Genomic DNA, 19,147 nt, shown 5'->3' on the forward strand with positions numbered 1-19,147 from the left:
TTGAAACTTTGCATCGGAATGACTTGCAGATGATGAAGATCCACTGTGATAACCACTATGATTTCCACTGCTTTGACTTTCTTTGCTTGCTGTGGACACATTCTCAGCAGAAAATGCAGTCTTAGGAGAAGTAGCTTTCGGCATCATGCTTTTCGGATAGTACAGATCCAAATTCTGTTGATAAGATGAGTGATTGACTTTGAATGTCTTCTTTAGTTCCAACTCGTGACTCTCGAGTTTCTCAATCAACAGATCTAAAGTCAACTTTTCTGGATCCTTGATAGTATTCTTCAGCATCAACGCATAATATCTCCAATCCATCTCGTCGGGTAACGAATCAAACAATTTGTCGATAAGTTCATCCTCGGGATATATGATATCATGTCGTGCTAATTCCAGCTTCAGATGACCAAACCTTTCTATCATTTTACAAACTGACTCGTTCTTTAAACATCCAAAAAGATCAAACTCTTTTCTAAGAAGTTTTCTTTTGTTTTTCACAATTTCTGAACTTCCTAAACATTTTATTCGTAGCTTGTTCCAGAGATCTTTTGCGTTCGAATAATCGATCAAAGAAATAATATCCTCTTGGACAGACTGAAATAACAAAGCCACGCATTTTTGCTCAGCTACAAACGATTCAATCTCATCAGCAGATGTTAAAGTTTCACCATTTTTGTTTCCATGTACATAACCGTTTTTCAGACTCTTCCAGCTAGGAAACGCAAATGCCATCAACCAATCTTCAAACTTTCTTGACCACCGACTGTATTCCTCGATAGCCATTAGCTTTGGAGGTTTATTGAATGTTCCGAAGGCACTTTCAGATTCCCAAGCTTCTAACTTTTTCTTCGTATTCGGCGGGTTCTCGTTTGCATTGCTTGACGATGTATCATCGTTTCCGGAATTTCCAGCAAACGCGTACATATCACTGAATGGGTTCAAGAATATATCATCCATCTTGAATGTACCTGCAAAATCAGTGATCAGTAAACACTTAGACGAATTTTCGAAGTTTTGAACAACAATGACAGAAAAGCGAAACTATAATTGTCCGTATAAGCGAATGTGGTATTATCCAAATAAGCGAAATATGTTAGACCAAATAAGCGAAACTATATATGTTCGGATAAGCGAAACTAGCAAGTGTCCGTTCGAGCGAAACCCTAATGTTCGTTCGAGCGAAACTAGTCGATGACCGTATGAGCGAAACTACCTTGGTCCTATGAGCGGAACTACCAAGATGTTTCGAGCGAAACCTTCGAATGATCGTAAAAGCAAAACTAGGTTTTTAACTGATTTTTACCATTTTTAAGCCTTGTTTTAACCTGAATCTTTCTAGGGTTTGTTATTACTGTGTTTCGCACGTTATACTAAAAAAACAGGCCATTTCAACCGTAGGAACTAGTTCAATTCGAAAAAGTATGAGAGAAAGTGAGTAGAAATGAGAGAATTCTGTAGATTCAAGCTGTAATAGTATGAACTCCTCGTCCTGAGCTCTGATACCACTTGTTGGACCGTGTTGCGACCCTAAATAGTCAGTTGAGAACGTTCATCTTCACATACGAAGGCGTAATCAACGTAAATGAAGTTACACAGCTTTTCCTATTCAATTGCTTCTCTTTTATTGCTTTCTGAAGTAAATTTGACAGAGTTTCGTTACACCAGCAATGACAAGGTTCCGCTCCAACGTACACGAATGAATCATCAGATTCCGCTCATAATACCTATATATACTCCTTGTGGTTTCGCTTATACGACATGCCATATAAGTGAAACTACCAAACAACCATATGAGCGAAACCTATATTGACAAATAAGCGAAACCTATTACAATAATGACACATGAGCGAAACCTCAACATAATAACCTAATTTTGACTTTCAAGACCCTATGTTGACCTATCTTAACCTAAGACTTAATGCATACGTAGTCAACAGACATTCTATGCATCAACACCCTCCGGGTGAGTGGTTCAAGTAATGACGAAGACGATGAAGATTTGGAGAGTCGTCTGATCCGTAAGCGAAAGGCATCCCAGGCCAGCAGCCCTAAAGTGGCTCCGGCCCCTTGAAACATCTGGGCAAGGCTCCGAAGTGCTAGTGGTCAGAAAACCCTCCCTGCTACCAAAGCTGCTTCTGAGCTTCCTCCTACCGGGACCAAGGGTTCTCTATCTAAACACTTGAGGTCTTCTAGCCTCGTTAGTGAACCTCTGCTGGTGAGTTTTCCCTTCGTCCTTTGCTCTGCTTTCTTTTTAGTGTAGCTTATTTGGCTCTTGTTTATTTCTTTTCCTTTGTTTGAAATAGGGAAGCTCTAAGGCTCCGATTGAGATTCCTCTTGTCCCTGCCTCCTTCTGGGCAAGGGATAAGACACTACAAAAAAAAGTCCATTTAGTGGCACACACTTCTAGTGGCACCTAGATTTTGTGCCACTTATTTAGGTTTTAGTGGCACTTTACATGTGCCACATTTGCTTAACACATGTTTTTAGTGGCATTTTGTCCTTATACCACTAATTTAGATTTTTAGTGATACTTTCCATATGCCACTAAAATATTTGATATCTTTTAATGGTAATTTACGTGTGCCACTATTTTCTAAATGCTTTCTAAATCCTAAAATCTTCTATATCCATTCTTGAAACACTTTAATAAAATGTCTTTTGAAATATTTTCCCTCCTAGTATTAATTTTCTCTCTATACATCTCTCTCCAACATTTTTTCAATCACGTTTCACCAACATTCTTATTAAAAATCTCCCGCCAAAATCAATTAATTCCCTCCTACAACCTTTCACTTAAAATGTTGCTAATGTTATAGAAAATTTCAACTTTAAATAAAAAAAATATTGCATTGTTAAAACCTAAAGGCAACTTTTATTTAATAATGTTGCATAAAATAAAATATAAATACATGACTTCTATTTTTTTTTGTCACAATACTTGAAGGAAGAATATCATCGTCCAAAATTTGCCAACAAATCTCACAAAATCGAAATAATACAAAAGAAATATATTTTCAAATTTCCCAAGCATCACACGAAATCCAAAACGATAATAGTTTTTGATTTTTTTTTTTTGAAAATAACCATCGTAGTATATTTATAAACATAATATAAATTTATTTTATAAAAGTTATATAAATTAATTATATACTTTTATTGTTTGTTTGTTAAAATAATATTTACTCCATTTCTCCTAATTAGCTAGAGAATAACTAAAACACCCTAATAGTGATTGACCACTCCATCCACCCTAAAACTATGGGGTATAGGGCGGGGTTGGGCGTGGGTTGGGTACAAACGCCCAAGTCACCACCCCGGGTGAGCTTGGGTTTCGGCGTGGCCCCTTGGGCGGGGGTTTCAGCCCGGGCATTAGGCGGGCCTAGTGGTCTTCCATGGCCGGCTCTTACTGGCTAGGTTGGCTAGGCTTGTTGACTAGGATTTGAATTTAAAAATAACCGTTTGGCCAAGCCAAACTGCTACCCCAAGTACTATAAAATCCCTCACCGCCTGTCCACATCGCTACCCTAACCCTTCACTCTACCTACCCTAACCCGCTACCGACACTTGAAAAATAGCCTCGTGGACGCACGAGGAAGAGTTGGCACTTGAAACGAGCGTCGTGGATGCGATGAAGAGCCGCCAACCCGGTGAGACCCGTTACTGGCCGGAAGCTTTCGCTAGCTACCGGCACAACGTGGGGAACAACTGGCACAATCTAAACGCGTGCCAACACAAGTGGCGCGAACTACGACCGAAGCTCGGCCGGTTTAAAGCCTACTATGACAGCGTCCCGGGCGGTGATATAAGTCACGAAGACCGGGTGGCGGTGACCAACATCGAAATCCGGGGCAAGGAGCGGAAGCCATTTGACAAGCTCGCCCTGTTCGAAATCTACCTAACGCTCAATTAAGGTTTTTTTTTAATTTTTAGATTTGTAATCCTTTTTTTGTAGAATTTTTTAATTTTTAGGAAATTTTAATAATAATTTTTAGTTTTGTGTGTATTTTTATAATAATTTTAACCTTTTTTTCATTTTTTATAATAATTGACACGTGGCCAACCTATGCGGGCTAGCCACGCCTGCCATACCGACCCAACCCACACGTGACCAGCGGTGCCTCTACAAGTTCACGTGTCAACCCATGCTCCAAACCCCTGTCCTACCATACCCCACCATATAATATTTTTTTTATTATAGATAAATAAAAAATAGAAAATATGAATTAAAACATGTTATGCTTAGGCTATGGGGTATGGGGCTTGGGTTGGGGGAAAACGCGGCGTTTTAAATGCCCAAGCCACCACCGCGGGTGGGCTTGGGTTGGGGCGTGGCCCTTGAGGCTTGAGTTTCAAGCCGGGCGTGGGGCGGTATGGACATGCTAGCTTGCTGCCTCCCATTCGCTCACCCCGCCATGTCATAGCGGCCTTTTCAAATTTTGAATTTTAAATTCAAATGGTTTGGGGGAAAACCAAACCGCCACCCGGGTCTCCCAACAACCCCTATAAAATGTAACCCCCAACCCACTGGTCCCCCCATCCCACGAACCCGTTACCCCATCGGCTACCCACTTCTCTCGAACCCGCTAACCCACTGGTCCCCCCATCCCACGAAGAACATGGCATCTTGGACTCACGAGGAAGAATTGGCTCTCGTCACAAGCGTCATTGACGCTATGAAGGGGTAGCCACCGGGCCAAACAAAATATTGGCCAGAAGCATTCGCGACCTACCGACATAACGTCGGTAACGACCGCCACAACCTCAACGCGTGCCAACACAAATGGCGCGAGCTACGGCCCAAGCTCGATCGTTTCAAGGCTTACTACAAAGCCGTTCCGAGCGGCGATTTAAGCCAAGAGTACCGGGTGGCGGTGGCAAACATAGAGTTTCGAGGCAAAGAGCGAAAGGCGTTCGACAAGATCCGAAATTTATCTAACGCTCTAGGTTTGTTATTTTGTAATTTTTAGAAATTATGTAATTTTTAATATTATGTAATTTTTAAAATTTTAATGAAGTTGTAGGTTTTTTTTATAAATGTTGTGTGAACTTTATAAATTTTTTGTATTATTATTTTTTTTAACAATCTGCCACGCGGTGCACCCAACCCAAGCCCAACCCACGCCCCGCCATACCCCGCGGATACGTCACTAGGCGGTTAGGGGACTCTCATTCCACGTGTCAACAAATGACCCAACCCAAACCCAATCCAAGCCACACCATACCCCACGATCTTATAACTAACTAATCGAAATTTATTATTCTATTATATCTAGTATTCTTATACATGTGTCTTTTTTTGTTATAATTAGAGCATTCTCATCCAATCCATCAAAACTTGTGAGGGTGAGTTTTTATATTGTAAAGGGTATAAAAAGTGGTTGTGAGTGAAGGAGAGAGAAAATGTTACTGTTCATCTGTATATTTGGAGGGACACTGTTCACCCAGCATAATTTTTTAATATATATTGAAAGTGGTTGTGAGTGAAGGAAAGAGAAAAATGTGATGATAATATTATTTAATTGGAAAGGAGAGAGAAAAAATATTTGTTTTTAGTGGAAATATATTGATATAGAAGTTGTTTTTTAGTGAAATATATGTATAATTTGATGGATTGGATGAGAATAGTTATTTTTATTTAATATTTGTTTTTAGGTTATTTAATAGTTATTTTTATTTAGTTTCCCTCCCCAAATTCACACATTCCTCTTCTTCCCAAAAATTTTAGATTTCCCTCTCATATTCACAAACAATTGGAAATTTATCTCTCATAATCGATCGTATCCTCCGCTCAATCCTCACTGCAGCCCTCGACAGGTATTTTCTTCCTTCGTCAACTTGTCTTCAATCACATTTAGGGTTTCTGTGAAAATATTGGATTTGGTTTTGGGGCAGAGGCGTTGTGTTCGAATGGGTATTTCATGTTAGGGTTTCATTACTCATGCTTCTGAATCATGATTTTATATTTTTAGAGAATATTCAGTTTTCTAGTTGGAGCACAAGTTAGGTTTGCATTTTATAGTGAAAATCCCAACTTGTTATATCTTCAACGGGGTGTTTGGATATGCGCTATAGAAGTTATTATCTTGTTAGATTTAGTATGACTCTAATCAGGGCCGGCTCTTCTTCCTTGAAGAACAAGTTGATTTTTTTTGATTTTGGACTTAATGGTATTAAGAACTTATTGGTTCATGCGTCCAAAATCAGATCCTTCATTTTCTAATTGTTATTGTTGTAAATGTAAATTGTTAAATGTGTAAGCTAGTATGTGAATATAGTCTAACTTTCTTTCTTTCTTGAGTATGTATTGCCTTAATTTACTAATGATGACTGACAAATCAATTGTTTCATTTCAAAATTTTCAGTCCATCTCCAGATCTCGTGTAGTTAAAAGATAAGTTTTCTCATATGCCTAATTTCTGTTGTTTATAAAAAAACCGACTAGGAATGGAGTTGCTAGTATTGAAATCCTAAACTGGACATGACTAGACGGGTTGTGATCGCGGGTTCAACCCGAACCCGATAATCGTATCATACATATGAACCCGAACACGACCCGAAGTTTCGTGGGTAACCCGAACACGACCTGTTAAACCCTAAATCTTTTAATTTTTGTCTGAAATTAATATATTAAAATTAGAATTTACTTAAAAACACAAATGCTCGAAAATCGAAATGCCCAATTAACTTCAATATGCCTTCAGCAACATATCTTGAAAAAAATCAGTCCTGGTATGAATTTTTTTTTTCTTAAAATCTAATGGAATCACCAAAAAACATCATGGCTCAAAAAGGAACACCCAAAGCTCATCCGACTGCACTAAGATCTTGAGTTACAACAATTCTTTGTTCTATACACATTACAAAGTAGTTTGATTAAACAAATTGTTTGTTTGTTTGTTTACTAAGATTTGATTGGAAACTTATTCCTTAGTAGTTATAAATTAATCAAATGCTACATAAGTTCCTTACTTAAGAACTTCTTAGTGATTTGGTGGTCTATCAGTAACTTGCTAAAGCTACTTATTGGACGTTTAAATGTCAAATAGAAACCAAATGTATGAATTAGGTTTATAACAATAAAAGTTTGGAACGGGCCCCAAATTTTAACTTTATTTTGGGGCTCCAAAATGGTTTCTAGGAAATCGATCTGAAGAACTATGTAGTTATACTATTAAATGTTCGTTGCCATTGCTGCTGAATTTTTGATTGACTATAACATTCTGTGCGTTTTATAATAGAACACAAATTAAGAGCTAAAGTAAGTGAATTTGGTGAAGTTGCATTTGCTCATTGTAGCACTAGGAAGCTTTCTCAGGCTTGTAAATCTCAAGGTACATTGCTTAATCACTTTTAGCTTCAGCATACCTTATAAGATTTGGAAAGTTCTTTTTTATTTATATAATAATTATATCTTATTACAATTACACGTGGGCTTGTATTAACTAATTAGGGCACATGAATGTGGGTGTGTCCTGTATATTGTATTCAGATTGATATGACATTAGCGGAGATCATCGTTTATTGTCTACTACCATTCCATTTTCTAATGATACGGTATATATTTGATCATACCCTTGAAATTAAAATCTACATGGGATTTGTTACATATTTAAATGTGAATGCTTCCATGATGTATTATTCTTTTTTTTTTTTTGAGGTTTGATTTAATTTTTTTAAAACATTCTGTGAAATTTATATCAAATTAGAAAATTTCGTTTCAAAAAGTTGTGTTTTAGCATGGTTATTCATTTGTATTATATTTTTTTTGATGTAGTTAGTTATCTCTTTGTAGCACTTGAACTATAGCCATCCCAAAACATGTTTGTTTTACTCTCACACTAGTCATGACTATGATCATATATAATTTTGTTTTTATCTTTGGTACTTATTGTATATGCACATTCTTTATTTCATGACATCGTATATAAAATTTTGACAGTTCTCAGAAAACAGAATATTTTTATTACCATTTAGAAGGTTGATATTTTGAATTTTTTTAAATCTCTAACAATAATGTAGATATATATTATCATATATAATGTTTATTCTCAATTCTCTATGGTGTTGACAAGTTAGGGGACTCTATAAATCAGAAGTACTAGCTTACAGGTACATTTTAGAAAATAAATGTTTTTGTTTTCATATTTGTGATCTTGACTTTATTTTCATGCTAATTTATCAAGTTGATATGCCACATAACTTATGTTAAGGTAACTTTGACATTTTTATCCTATATACCAACTATTAATGATTTGATCATTCATGATCTTTTGCACTAGCTAATAATGTAAAATAACTCTTTTTAACACATCTCAATTATAATTAGGCTGGAAATAATATTATGCATTTTTTCTAGGTGGCTTTTTTATTAGTGAACAGGATATTAAGGGCCTACCTTAATTATAGGTATGTGTATGTTCTTTTACTCCATCTAGGGGCTTAACTTCTAGTTAGTGGGTTATAATTAATTAAAAAACTACATTAACACAAAAAAGAGATTGCATGCTCAAAGAATATACTTTGGGCATCTTTTGACCCTATTGACCCATTCACCACATTTTTAGTAATATTTTAGTTCACCAATTGATTTGTCTTAGATAGAAGACAACTCAATTTGACCCGTTATAAACTAATGGGTAAACATTCTCATAATGAACACTCTTGTCATTTGGTGATGGCATTTCTGACAACTAGAGGTATTGAAAAAACTACCCTATCTTTGGCTGAAGAGCTTAAAGTGATGTCAAAAGAAGTGAATTTGTGTTTTATTAATTGCTCTTACATCTTTTATTGTTATAGTTATGAGATCTAATCAATTTAACATGAACTGTGAAATTTCAGGTTGAATATAGTGAGTTGGTTGATGCGATGACAACAAGCAGTAAGTGCAGAGAACTATGAAGTGGGAAATATGATTGCTTAGAAAGGGTTAACACGACGATTATTTTACTCGCAAACAAGATTGTGTAAGAGATTCACGAATGTAATGAAGTTTTGAGTTTCTGTTCAAACATTTATTGATTATTTGTTTTGTATGTTTGGTATTTAGACATAGGTTGACGCTTATTAGACTTTTGTTTGCAAACATTGTAATCTTTGGAAGATGATTGATTGAACTTTTTAATTGAAGTGATTATATTATGATTTCTACATTTTACAATTTTATTTTTATTTTTAATGAAAATATGTAATATTTGTAATCAATGAAAATTAATATAATAAATGTCAATGGCATTTAATTTTATGTGATTTTGTGGCAAAAAAAAAAAAAAAATGTGCCATTAAAAGCCTAAAAGTTTGTAGTGGTAGAAAAAAAGTGCCACTAAAAACCTAAAGACTTTGTGCGGCAGATCGAAAAAGTGACACTAAAAGGCTTTAGCGTCAGAGCTTCTAGTGGCACTTTTTTTGTGTGCCGTCATTCCTACAGGTGTCTTAATGGCACTTTTTTGTTGTTTTGTGGCACTTTTTGAATGTCACTAAATTACATTTTTTTTGTAGTAACTCCTGAAATAAGTGCTGCTTGTGTCAATCCTGCTTTTGACATCTCTCCTCTTCAAGCCACTGGTACCAACAAACCCTCTTAGCCTGAGGTCCTTGTTTCTCAGTCTCCTTTGGCCCCTTTGTTTGCTGAGGGTCTTCTAGTCCCATATGTTCCCAAATGGAAGATAACCACATCCACTGTTGTGGGGACCCCTGAGACCGCTCGAGATTTTCCAGATCATGTTGTTCCCCCATCTCACAAATTTATGAACTTTGGTTTAAGGTCTGATCTCTTTGATGACCAATATAGTATGTCTCTTTGTGAGGATTTTTTAGGAGGGCTAGTATGCTGCAGCGGATGGATAAGCTGAGGAGGGCAAACGAGGAGTTAAGGGCTGATCCAAGAACCTCTCAGACCGTTGCTGCTGAGCTTCGGTGCCGGGTGACTGATGTCGAGAGGAAGCTGTTAGAGGAGAAGGTACCAAATCCTTCTCCCCCATCCTTCCTTTTTTTTTGTTTAACCCCCTCTTTTTTGTACTATGTTTTTTCTTTCAGAGTGTTGGGGCCTTGCTGGAGCAGAAGGAGCGAGGCTGGGAGAGAGAGAGAGGATAGCTTGGACTGAGGAGAGGGAAGAGCTTGCTACGGAACTGAAGCATCAGAAGGAGCTCGACTCTGTTTCCCAGGGGGATTTGGATACCATGTATGCAGAATGGGGGGTTGCTATGGATGATAATCAGAACTTGGCTCAGGAGCGATACTGGCTTATCACTGAGGGGTTTGGGTCTTTCCTCACTGTTGTTTCCCAGTCCAAGGAGTTCAAGGGTAGCCTTGAGAGAATTTACAGGGCTTACCTGGATGTGGGGTATCAAGCGGGTTTGAAAGATGGGTATGCTTACTTTGCCTAGGGGTTGGGGAGGAAAGAGACTCCTCTCTATAATTCAAAGGCCAAGAAGCAGTTGTCCAAACTGGACAAGGAATTTGGCGAGAAGACCCCTGCCTCAAGAAGATTCTTGCAAGGCCCTTGATGTCTATTGATGAGCTCAAGGCCTTGCTTAGCCCCCGCCGGACCCTCTTTGCCCAAATCTCTGTCAAGAGATGCCTCTCAGTAGCCGCTTTTTCTTTAAAAACAATGGTTTATTTGATGTGGTTGTAACTTGATACTTAACACTATGCACCTTGGATGCTGCTGTCTTTTGCTTTTGGGAAGGCCTTTGTGTTGGGGTCTTCCCAGTATCTAACTATGCTATGCTTTCGTAGTTATCTTATAACTGTATGGTCTCTGGTGTACTTCTGCTTGTTGGTTTTGTTGTCTTGTTGTTTGCAGGTCATGTTGCTAGTAGCTCGGGAGCTGTTTGCTTTCGTGCCTTCATCTGGGGCCGTTTCTCTTCTCCGGAGGCTTACTGGAGCATAGGGGCTGGTTTGTCTATACATTCCTGGATTGTAGCTTACTCGAAAATGTTTTAGTGCGTTTTTACATATTTGTTTTGTAGCTCATTTACAAATGTCTTAGTGTGCCTTCGTGGACTTGTTTTGTAGCCTGCTTACAAATGTTTCAGTGTACACTTGTTTTGTAGCTTGATTGCAAACGTTTCAGCGTGTGTTCGTACACTTGTTTTGTTGCTTGATTACAAATGTTTTAGCGTGTGTTCGTACACTTGTTTTGTAGTTTATTTACAAACTAGGATCGTTTATGAGAAAGTGATTATTGGACAAGTTTATAATCGATGATCATGCTTTTTAACTATTTGTCCGCTTTTCCTGGGCTAGTTTGGCCCCATTTTGCCCCACAACCGAGCGTTTAGTATGTTCAGTACATTGATTTACACGTGTGTATGATGTTATTGGGTTTGCAGTTTCTAAGACACGTCTGCCTTAGTGCATCACCCGTAATTTGTCAAAAAGGAACAAGAAGTTTGTTCATTGCCATATGTGTTGGGGGGCCTAGGCCTCCAGTACATGATTATACGAAAGATGTTTTCTTGGGATAAGACTTAGCTTATGGCTAATTTTACAAAAGTGGCTTCTAAGCCGTTTTTACTAGTCCTTTCTGGAAATAAGCTTGCATCCTACATATAGTACTTCCGGAGTTGCATGGGGTTCCAGGTTCTTGGAATCTCCATCCCCTGGAGCGTCTCCAATTTGCAAGCTCCTTTGCCATTGGCCCAAGTAACTCTGTAGGGTCCCTCCCAATTGGGCCCCAGTTTTCCTACGCTCTCTTGCAGGCTGGCCTCGTTTGCCCTCAGGACCAGGTCCCCGGGTATTAAGTTGAGCTTCTTCATCTTGGAGTTGTAGTAGCTTCCCAACTGTTTCTTGTATTTCGCGTCCCTTACCGCAGCTATCTCCTTCCTTTCTTCGAGGAGGTTGAGATTCACTCAGAGGTCCTGTTTGTTCTCAGCTTCTCGTAGTGTCACACCCCAACCGATGGCGGAATCATCGGGGCGCGGCACTGAGCGAAACATATTGTCCAAGAGAATCCATAAAACTATCAGTGATAATATATTTAACGTTCACGTCCCATACCATAAACATATAGAACATAAATAGTTATTACAGACATTGTTCTTAAAGACAAACAAATTGTTCCGATAACTCAGATTTTATTTGGTTTATTTCTAGACTCCCCTAGCTTGATTCCACAAAGATCAGCAAACATAGCATCCTAAACACATGTTACATACGTTAAAATAAAGTCAATACACAGAGTGTAAAGGTGAGTACACAAGTTTAATAGCATATAGTATAGCGAAAGCGTTTACGCATAACCAGCATGTGCCACGTGGGGTGCGAATATAGTAAGTTATCGAAAAAGATACTATCAATACCAATGACTGCGAGTTGTAGAGTGCGCAACACATGTTCACCACTGCGAACACGTGAAGTAAATAACCTTAACAACCCCTGAATAAACAGGTTTTGAGTCCAAACTATAGTACTATCGTTGCTAAGGCAGGCAAACAGTAATCAATATATAAACATAACATACAAGCATTCATCGAGTCACGTATAGCATGCGAGTGCGGTTAGCGTTAAAAGTGTTTGCGTTGTGTGTTCGATGTGATTGATATATTAAATGTATGTGACACCCAAAGTGAGTTAAAGGAAAATGGTTTCGAGTATACTCACAGAGCGTGTTTAGCCTGAACAGTGAACGATAGTGTAAGCGTCGAACAGCGTGTAACAGTGCGTTAGGTGAGTTAAGTGATCATATGATGAGTCGGTCGGATGACCATTCGGTCGGCTGGTCATTCGATTGGAAGAGTGTGTTTGTAAAACGTTTTGAAAATTGTGTAGTATTTCAGACGGATGGCCATTCGATCGGATGGAAATTCGAGTGGAAATATGATATTCTTTGAGGTTTTGAAAATTAATTAAGTGTTGAGCTTGTAATGGCAAGTCACCTGGTCGAATAGTCGTTCGATCGGATGGTCATCCGATCGGACGGCTATTCGATCGAGCAACCCGATGTTTTGTGAACTTTGTAAAATCAGTTAGGTTGAAAAGTTTTTGCTGTTTAACCGAGATGGCGCGAAAACATGTCAAACAACGAACCCGCACCAAGTCCAACTTGTGATGACGTCACCCTAAAGTAGCCCAAATCAGGCCATTTCATGGTGAAAAGTAGTGATTTGACGGAGAAGATGATAAGAAAGTGGGTGGAGATGATAGAAGTACAAGATTTAAGATGAAAATTACAAGAACCGCGAGGAATCGAGGGGAAAGAGCCTGAGAGTGCGTGGGTCGAACGGAGCTGTCACATCAATGAACAGTTGATGTGACAGGAGGGGTATTTATAGGTGAGAGGGTGAAAGGCAGTGGAAAGTTACGTAGGTCGGACAGCCGTTCGATCGGATGGTCACCCGGTCGGATGATCATTCGATCGGTTGGTCGTTCGATCGGATCGGATGGCTTGTGCGAGTTGGTTTTCCGAGTTTCGTTTCGTGCGTTGTGCGTTGCGTTGCGTTTAAGCGAGTTGCGAGTAAGCGATGCGATGAGATAACCATACGATATTTAACAACTAGTTACACAAATAACATAACTACTACATACTAAAAAAAATTGCGTTTCGAGTTGCGATGACAGTGCGATGCGATAGAGTTGCGTTTGTGTTTTCGAATAACTTCCCAAAACATATGTAGAAAGTACACACAACTAGAGCACATAGTAGCACACACACAATAACAGTCATAAACCTAACATAAACATCCTCGTTTCGAGTTTGCATTTTCGTTGAGTTAGCGGTAGTAATATTGATATAAAGCGCGTTTAAATAGTATGAATCATTGTAAATAGAGTTTAGCGTGCGATAATAAGCGTAATTTAGTTAGTTAAGCAATAATTAAGTGAGAAAAGACATATCTGAATAATGTCATGTCTTGACTTTGACTTGTACTTTGACTTTGACTTGCAATGTTGGGTTATTACAACCTCCCCTACTTTAGGAAATTTCTTCCCGAAATTAAGGTGCAAGAATAACGAAGAGTTGTGGATATTTCGCTTTCATATCACTCTCGAGTTCCCAAGTGAACTCAGCGCCGCGTTTGCCTTCCCAGCGAACCTTCACTACAGGAATGTGAGAGCGTTGTAGTTTCTTGGTCTCTCGGTCCATGATTTCTACTGGCTTTTCCACGAAGTGTAATGTTTCGTCCACTTGCAAATCCGCGAGGGGGACATGCAAATTTTCTTCGGCTAGACACTTTTTGAGGTTCGAGACATGGAAAGTTGGATGTACGTTGCTGAGTTCCTCCGGTAATTCGAGTCGGTAGGCCACTTTGCCAACTCTTTCCAGATGTTTAAAGGGTCCAACGTATCGATGTGCTAGCTTTCCTTTCTTGCCGAATCGGATCACCCCTTCCAAGGTGAAACCTTTAGGAGTACGTGATCACCAACTTCGAACTCAAGGGGCTTGCGATGTTTATCGGCGTAACTCTATTGACGACTCTGAGCTTTCAAGAGATTGTCTCGTATCTAGAGAATCTTGTCAGTCATTTCTTGTAATAACTCAGGACCGGTAACTGGCGCGTCCCGATCTCGTGCCATACAATAGGTGATCGACATTTTCTTCCATACGATGCCTCAAATGGTGCCATTTGAATGCTAGAGTGATAACTATTATTTTACGAGAAGTCGACTAAAAGTAAATGCGAATCCCAATTACCACCAAAATCTATAACGCATGAGTGAAACATGTCTTCAATGGTGCGAATCGTGCGTTCAGTCTGACCGTCGGTCTGGGGATGGAAAGCGGTATTGAGATTAAGAGTAGTAACGAAAGCAGATTGAAAAGTTTTCCAGAGACGCGAAGTGAATCGACCATCGTGGTCAGAGATGATATCATGAGGTGTCCTGATGCGTGTCAGTGTGTATATAATTTAGGTGTATATTTTAAGCCCTTTTTACACTTTTTAGCCAAGTTTTAAATTTATAAACACGATATTCACTAACACTAAACACCTATCGTGGACGTAGTATAGTGTTGGTAAGATACCGAGGTCGTCCAAGGACACAAGAGCTTTTAGTACCGGTTTATCCTCAACGTCTAATCAAATTAAAATGTTAGAAAAACGGTTTTTAAACTAGAAAAATAAAACTAACTAAAATGCTGAAAATAAAAATAAAAATAAAAACAGATAGACAAGATGAATCACTTGGATCCGACGCGTGTGTAGTGTAACCTTTGATTATTTTTGCACTTTTGCACTTGTTTAAGAGATTATCTTAGTTATTGTAGTAGACCACTCATTTGAAGGTGACGTTACCCTCAACCCAGTAGTTTGAGTCAGCAAGGATACAATCCTAAAGGGTCGGATTATTGAAAGATAATTAATTAAGTTATTAATGCATAATGTGGTAGGCCCCTCTTTTGAAGGTGACGTTACCCTCGGCTAAGTAGTCTGAGTCAGTAGGGATACAGTCCTAAGTAGCCGGGTTAAAGTTTTAATAGTAGTTTAACTTATGAGGGGATCAAAGAGTTTGGACCCCCGCCATCCAATACCGATGGGTATTGAAGGAGGTCCTACTAAATTTGACCAAGGTCCTTTGCAGGATCTATACACTGAACAATGGCAAGACTCTTACCAAACCGTTCCCTTAACCCCCGACCAGGTAGCCAACATACCTCCATATAGATCGTGGAGATATGAATGGTGAGAATCTTTTATTTTATATAGACAGTAAAATAATGCCAAGACACCACGGACAAACGATAAGGAAGAATTACCTTCAACATAAGAAACTAGTAATTAAAGTCATTAATACAAAACCAAAAAAAGTGCAAAAGATCAAAAATAAAAAAGTATTACACTAAACACTTGTCTTCACCATGTGATGTAAGAGAATTAGGCAAACATGGCCTTTGACTGTCAAGAACTCTTACGATCAATCTTGGATCCCGAGACGACTCACATACTCTATAATGGACAATGGATGATGGTGGTGGATGATGGTGTTGTGATGGTGGTGGGTGGTGGGTGAATTGTGAGAGAGGTGGTGTGCCAAGGGATGAGTTGCAAGAGCTTCAAGCACTCCTATTTATAGGCTGAACAGAAGCTCGGGCACGGCCCCATGCCCATCCTACTCTCTTTCTTCATTAAATGCATTTTCATTAAATGCACTTTGTCTGTATTAGTTGACCACGCCCTCGTGTCCGCTGAGCACGACCCCGTGTGCAGAAGCATATCTGTACTATCAAGATTTGCCTGGATTTCGCGAATCTTATAGTTTACCACGGCCCCGTGTCCGCTGAGCACGGCCCCGTGGTGGGCAATAGAAGCTTCTACCACTTTGTCTTTTCTGCTGACATTTGGGCACGGCCCCATGCTCACTGAGCACAGGGCGTGTTTAGTCTCTTCTTGTTTTGCTTGGGAAGATGCTGTCGGGAGGTCGGGCATGCCACGTTTGTTCCTTTTCTTGTATTTATGTCAGATTTAGCTGTCTTTTTGCTTCTTTTGTTCATTTGAGCTCATTTAATCCTGAAAATACAAAAGGAAGAAAAAAGCACACTTTTTCCAACATTAGTTCTAAAAAAAGGTTAGTTTTATGTCACAATTGATGTAATTTATATGTTGCATTTTGTGCACATCAAATACCCCCACACTTGAATCTTTGCTTGTCCTCAAGCAAAACTCTTTATAATGTGACTTTTTCACTCACAAATGGAATGGGTAAAAGAGAAGGTTTTTGGACTTGTCATAGAGTGTCGGGATTTCCAAGATTCTTTATTAAGTTTTATTTTTATTTATTTACAATCATATTCGTCATGATTTATTAAAAACGTTTCATAAGATAAATTACTTATTAGGGTATAACATGCCTTTTTTTTTTAAATTCCATTTATATACAAGTTCACATACCTCACGGGGGATCACTCAACACTCGGCCGAAGGTGTATTTTTTTAGTGAATCACTCGAGAGCGGCATGGAACTTACTCCTACCATAAGCTTGCCAAACAATCAATCCTCCTCCTTTCTAACTATATACCTTTGTAAATATCAAGAGGACTTTTTGTGTGAAGGGTTAGGCTTGGGCTAAAGGTGGGTGGTTGGGTTAGTGGTTAGTAAAAGGGCGAAAAGCGTAAAAAGTATCGGTTTTCTGAAAGACTTTTTATTTTCCACAATTTATTTTATTTTGATGAACCATTTCAAACAAAGTTATTTTTGATGAACTTGTTTGTATTATTTGGTTTCATCATCATCATTTTTTTTTTTGAAAGTCATAAGAAAAACCGAGCTTTGTTACTAAAAGAAAGGGTTAAAATAAAAAGGTTTAGGTGGGCAAAAAGGGTGATTGTTTTGGGTTAAGAAATGAAAAGGTTTAGACTCAAAGGGGTTAACTAGGGGGATTTTGGGTCGGTGGTAAAGAAAAATGAAAAATAATGGTGTAGAAAGTAAAAAGGGTTAGTCCTAATGCTTCCATCATTTACTTACTCGGGTTTAAGTTGGTAAGGATCGGGAATGCATTGTTGTGGCAAGTTCTAGAGTTGTAAGAACCAAGCGGCTATTCACACAAGAAACGGAAAATGAGCATTTAGTGTAAAGATATGTATTTGTATGCTCAATAAAGTCTCAAAACTCACTTTTGTGGGAATGGGTTTTTATGTGATCAAGTATATATAATCAAATTTTAACTAAGCTTGTCATGTCGTTTCATAATTTTCTTATGTTGGTTCTTTTTATCACGACGCTATCGGTTGTAAACTTGTAAAAATATAACCTTGTTAGAACTTAAAATTCCCAACTTAAACCTTGACAAGTAAAAAAAGAAAATGAAAATTTTTGAAAAAGTTTGGGGTGATTAGCGGTTCCAATAGAGTTTTGTGTAAGGCTTGTTAATTAGGACATGCAAGATTCAAAGTTTTAGCATCCCCCCCACACTTAAATTACACATTGTCCTCAATGTGTCCCAAAAATAAGTTTTTTGGTTGATTAAATGTGTAATAGGGTGTTAAAAGCAAAATTTTATGTCACTGGCACTTTGGACACGGCCCCGTGGTGATCGGGCACGGCCCCGTGTTCAGGTGCCAGTAACGAAAACTTACAGAAGGTGGACATGAGGGGCGTCTTGGCTGGACACGACCCCGTGTCTGGCAAAAATCTGCAGAAATTAAACAAACAGCAGTCTGGGAGGTGGGCACGGGGGCGTGTCGGCCGGACACGGCCCCGTGTAGACAGTCTGCAAGATTGAAAAACTGGTTTCTAGCTCTGGTTTTCCTGTCCCAGCTTTAGTAGTACTAATGTTTAGTACTCTAAGCCTCATATGTACCTGTTTTATTAATAAACACCATACCAAACAATACCAAACATCCTAGATTACCAAGTTCAACATCCATGTCACAAAGTAAAAAAAACAAATGCAGAAAAATAAAAAGAGTTAGGGAAAGTAAATTGTTTAACACTCGGCACGCAGGCCGGAAATTGTTTGATAGAAAAGGGGGTTTTAACCTGTGGGATCACCAACCACCTGCTCCTGCTCCTACTTCACCCGCCTAGTCCATGTCATCATCACTGCCCTCCTCATCACCTCCTCCTCCATGCCCCGCCATGTACTCCCGGATGCTTCCGATGTTATCTTGGATATCAGAGATGTTTCTTTCAATGGCCCCGACCCGGTTGTATGTGTTGTTGGCGAGGTTGTAGGTGTTCCTAGTGCACATAAGGTTTTCCTACAAAAGATCATGTAAACTCTGAAAGTTAGGAAAACCACCTCCTTGTGAGGAGGATTGGCCCGGATCACCGTGGTGGTGGTGCTGGTAGTTGGGAGGGTGTTGAAATTGTGGAGCGTGAAGGACTAGTGCTTCTTGCGGGTTCCATACATGCCCTTGCATCCTTTGGAAGCTTACCGACCCGTCTTCAGCCTCATAAATTAAGTTCATGGCCCGGAAAATGTGAATGTCTACCCTTCCGGACCATGGGCTTCTTTCAAATGACCGAGGCATGTTCACGAAGTTCTTGAACAGACGGTATATCCAACCACCGAAGAAGATAGGGGTGGGTGTGTTGGCAATTTTATTCAAATGCATGTTGCGTAGTAGGAGGAAGAAACATCGAGGTGTCTGCGGTTATGAATGCAGTGAAGGACTATCAAATCTCTCAACCCAACCACGCCACCGCTATCATGCCTTTGGTTTAGAGAGTAACCGAGGACTCTATGGATGTATCGGTAAAGTGG

The 19,147-nt window shown here is 39.0% G+C and overlaps 1 long non-coding RNA gene across 3 annotated transcripts; it reads left to right on the forward strand.

The window, feature by feature from the left end:
• Positions 1-5,690: 5,690 nt before the first annotated feature.
• LOC110925746 lies at positions 5,691-9,038 on the forward strand. Of its 3 annotated transcripts, none has more exons than XR_004885782.1 (4): positions 5,691-5,817; positions 6,366-7,334; positions 8,360-8,409; positions 8,845-9,038. It is a non-coding gene; the product is annotated as an uncharacterized LOC110925746 (long non-coding RNA). The 3 variants fall into 3 exon arrangements; XR_002584702.2 differs by having other exon boundaries at positions 5,697-5,817; positions 7,242-7,334; XR_002584703.2 differs by lacking the exon at positions 8,360-8,409 and having other exon boundaries at positions 5,697-5,817; positions 7,242-7,334.
• Positions 9,039-19,147: the final 10,109 nt, after the last annotated feature.

This window comes from Helianthus annuus, chromosome 17, assembly GCF_002127325.2.
Source record: "Helianthus annuus cultivar XRQ/B chromosome 17, HanXRQr2.0-SUNRISE, whole genome shotgun sequence".
Taxonomy (NCBI): domain Eukaryota; kingdom Viridiplantae; phylum Streptophyta; class Magnoliopsida; order Asterales; family Asteraceae; genus Helianthus; species Helianthus annuus.